This window comes from Limulus polyphemus, unplaced genomic scaffold (assembly GCF_000517525.1).
Source record: "Limulus polyphemus unplaced genomic scaffold, Limulus_polyphemus-2.1.2 Scaffold5979, whole genome shotgun sequence".
Classification (NCBI taxonomy): Eukaryota; Metazoa; Arthropoda; class Merostomata; order Xiphosura; family Limulidae; genus Limulus; species Limulus polyphemus.
In genome coordinates, this window is record NW_013671589.1 from 40,695 (window position 1) to 45,054 (window position 4,360).

A 4,360-nucleotide genomic window follows, 5' to 3' on the forward strand; every position below is an offset into this window, starting at 1 on the left:
AGAAACAGTAGTCCATACTCATTTAATACAGGTCAATTCAAATAGAATGCTCAAGTTCAGGAATATTGCTAATATTATCTTTTCTAAAAACATATAGAAAAGTTTAAAAGCTTAGCCATTTCACAATCTTCAACAATAACCACATCATCTCCCATTCTAACATTTTGCTTACATTTAACATACTTAAAAAAAAAATCCTTGCTCTTATTCTAACATTATCAGCAGCTGTTTATAACGAGCTTAAATTTGATGATCTTTGGTGTTGCTTGCTCTGATGAGGAAATGCTGCTTTAGATTTATATTTTGTGAGTTCAATAAATAAATGGCAGATGGCTTTTAATTATAATAAACTAGCTGTTGGACAAGTGAACTCAACACCTGTTGTTAACAAAGGAGAAGAAATTGTGCTTCTATCTTTTTTCTTAACATAATAAACATTAAAAGTGCAATAAAAATGCATAAGGGTACCAGTACTGAAAAGAAAGACATACTTTTTCAAGAATTCTATCAATATGAAATTAGATGGGGGCTCAACCCCCCTCATGTCATCCTGTGTCACTGATTGATCATGAAATGTGGAAACGTATAAGGAACAGGTACACACACACATATTGACAGTTATATAGAAGATGAGGGGATCCAACCCTTGCCCCTTCATGACCTTCCTCATGTCACCCTCTATCACTCTGTCAAGTTAGGTACTGATTGATCAATAAATGTGTAAACATATAAGGAATAGATGGCTGAAAGGTGCAAACAAACAGATACAAACTTAGCTTTATATATTAGATGGTATGTTGGCTATCATAATTGAAAAATATAAGTATAATTTGATGGGAATAGCTATAACAATGTTATGGAAGAAACAGATTTTATAATTTTGACTGATTTTCTCTTAAGCCATTCAAGCATCACGCTGTTTCTAGTAGTCGTATCTACAGAAATACTGAATATATGTCTATAGGCCTCATTTAAATTTTACATTCACTCATGGGATTCTTACTTTAAGAAGAACATTGAATTATTAAAAAGAGTTCAGAGGAGGGTTACTGGGATATCAACGGGGATGTAAGGTTTTTATAGATGGAGAATTTAAAATTTAAGATCTGTGAAACAGTTTTCTCTTGAAAATAGCATTAAGGGAATTGATAGTGTTGATACAACATCATTTTTTGTACTTGATGGTGTAAAGGAGACACAAATATAATTTTGGCAGATTTCAAGTCATCTTTAGCTAAGACTGTTTTATTTTTTTAACATGGTGGTTCACCTTTTGAAATGGTTGCCTGCAGATCTTGTTTTTGCAGTACATTTAATGGAAGGCTTGATAAATATTTAAAAGATAAGGGCTTGCTTTGATATTTGTTTAAGAGTTTAGTTTAACGGATGGGACCCTGATTGTCTTTAAACATTACATAAGCTCTTTTGGATTTTTTTTTTAACCAAATCTGTAGATTTCTATAGTTCTGTAAGTCTTCTAACCTTTCTGCCAACTTAAACTCATAACTTTCATCCCCAATTTTCTCCTTTTTGTTTTAGTAAACTAGTTAGGTGTAATTTTTCCTGTTATCCTTTTCCTCTTTTTAGGAACTGCCTACATATATCTCAAACTAAAAACAATATATTTTTTAAAATTTCCCAGATTTGTTCCTCAACATTTTTGTACTCTTTTTCCCAACTCACTGATGACAAATCTTGTCTCATGGCCTCAAAATTGGCTTTCTGAAAATGAGAAACTAAAATTTCATTTGTTTTTATGTCAACATGCAGCAAAACATTATCTAAGAAGGAAAACTGACTTATTGGTTTGTTTGTTTTCCATTATTATTCATAACATTTGAGAGGCAGTAAGGGGCAAAAAAATAATTTGTCACAGCCATCTCATTAATTTCATCAAACACACATCACCTTATGTCAAAACCTGACATCCCAAATACTCATGAAATCCTCATTTGAACTCTCCCAATTCCGTTGTATTTACTACATCTCAAGGCAATCTATTTCAAAGTTAGACCATCCTATTTGAAAAATAAAATTGACTAATTTACAATGACTTCTACCCAGTAAAATATCAAAGTCTATGTCCCTTACCTCCACCACTTTTTCTCAGTGCAGTTAGTTATGTAGTGTCTCACATTTTTGACTTGTATCTAACATTGATTTGTTCCAAATACTTTAATGTACCCAAACTACTGAGGGGTAGCAAAAGTTAAACTAACATGGAAGTAATTCTTATACGTATATATATATAACAAGTCATTTAATACAAATTAAAGTAGACCCTGTGAATTCAAAAATGTTTGGGAAACATCTTAAAAAAAAATTTCAGAAAATATATATAAAAAAAAAAAATTCCCCTGCCCCCCAAAATAAGAGTTAAGGCTATATATATATATATATATATATATATAACTTGAAAACAGCTAAAAATAAGTTCTAACAAATGTCACTGATAAGAAAAACAAAAAAAAACATCTAAACATAACAGACAAGTCCATTTGATCATTCAGCTTTCAAGGTTGTACTTTCACACCATTAGAATAACAAAACTTTCTATACTGAAGCCTAGCTTGTCTTTTTCAAATCACAAACTTGTCCTTATGTCCGATGTTCTCGACAATCTAAATTCTAACACAAACTTCAGTAAGATCACACTTCACATCTCAAGACAAAACAAGTTAAAAACTTGTTAAATCTTAACATATATAGCCCACCTCTGAAAGCTGAATCATTCTGACTTAGTAATATTAACAGTAACACAACATTACTGTCATTAATAATACTTAAAATTACTATGCGTTTATTATTGGAAACGGTTAATAGTAATATTATTAGTAGTAGTACGTAAATTCTCCTCAACGGATTAAGACTTGACTTACCACTCTAAGTATAATACATAGAAATAAACTTGGTAACTACGACTTAAATTATAAATATTGCAAATTAATTTACATTGTTACAACTACAACAGTACAAGTATTAGTATTACTGACTGTATTACTATTATAGTTCCTGAAAGTGTAATTGCTTTACTCAAATTACTGTGTCCAGTAAATTAATATTAATACTCTACCATGAACTATTTTTATTGTAAATTCATAAAAACTATTATTCAACTTGACGCAAAATTGAGTGAAATACAATTACCAATATATATATTACATTAAAGTGAAACTGAGAAACAACACAAGCCTAACCAAATCTTTACAAATAATAACCTGAAAATTCTTGTTTGGCGAAATTATTCAAACGCTCAACCAGGAGATCATTCTCTTGACAACCGCTAAAGTATGTTTATATATAATTTTTTATCAATATTATTTGTGATTTTATTTAAAAATTCGTTCAAAATATGCAATGAAAATGTTCATATTTCAATTGACTTAGCGAAAATAATTCAATTCAGTAAAATAAATATCGAAAATAATAACTTATGCAGAAATATACAAAACATATGTTTTTGGAAATAACATTAAAAAAACAACATAAAATTACTATAGCTTCGATGATGTACTTTGTCAACCCACTACGGTAGATAAATTAAACAAATTATCATACTCATGGTGGTACCAAGGGTTCTTATTTATGTTCATTCACCTCCGCTGTCACCAGTATAGTTCTGTCCTATACATTTAATAGCTAAAATGTCCGCTTTCAATTTTTGATCACTTTACTGTTAACATGTAATATGCCAAGCTGTGGTATTCTCAGGTGCATTGATTTACCTTAATTAAGAGTAAAAAGCAGGTTGATTAGCTTCCGCAGAAAACACGAAGTGACAGAAAAAATGTATCAAATGATAAATCTTAGTATTCCACCCGACTTAATTTGAACCAAACAAAGAGATTAGATGTGTTATGTATCTGCTTGTTTGTTAATTTCCGGTAAATATTGTTTCCGAGGAACTTCAGCGATACAAGTTCTTTCTTGATTAAACCAGTTTATTCTTTCTCGATACACACTTTTAGTACACAGTATTTCACAATCACTACGTTTCTCGTCACTTTGAACTTAACTACTTTTATAATATACGCTATAAATCACAGCGATTCACAATCTCGATAACAAAACACACACTAGCTCGAACCAGAATCGTAAATTACTCAGAACTCTTTTCATTCAATCCTGCAGGCTTTTTCTGCCAGGCTTATATACTGAAAAAAGAGGACGTTTCGAAAAAACTCGAGCTTACCCGATAATTCATGATCATTCGAGAAATTTCACGCACGCTACCAGCGCCAAACGCGCCAGCAGTGTAATGTGACTTTCGCTGTCATAACAGATGTGATGTAAGTCACAATGTAACAATTCTTGTTCAATCTGAAAACAATCCAAAGACATTACTTGAGAGAGAGAGAGC

The 4,360-nt window shown here is 31.1% G+C and overlaps 1 long non-coding RNA gene across 5 annotated transcripts in view; it reads right to left on the minus strand.

The window, feature by feature from the left end:
- LOC111089350 overlaps positions 1-3,271 on the minus strand; it is a 40,441-nt gene extending 37,170 nt beyond the window's left edge. For 2 of the 5 annotated variants that reach the window (XR_002613616.1, XR_002613619.1), the window contains exon 1: positions 3,219-3,262. This is a non-coding gene — a long non-coding RNA (uncharacterized LOC111089350). Of the gene's footprint in view, positions 1-2,091; positions 2,315-3,218 lie in introns of those variants that run through there. The other 3 variants (XR_002613618.1, XR_002613617.1, XR_002613620.1) reach the window with 2 other exon arrangements.
- Positions 3,272-4,360: the final 1,089 nt, after the last annotated feature.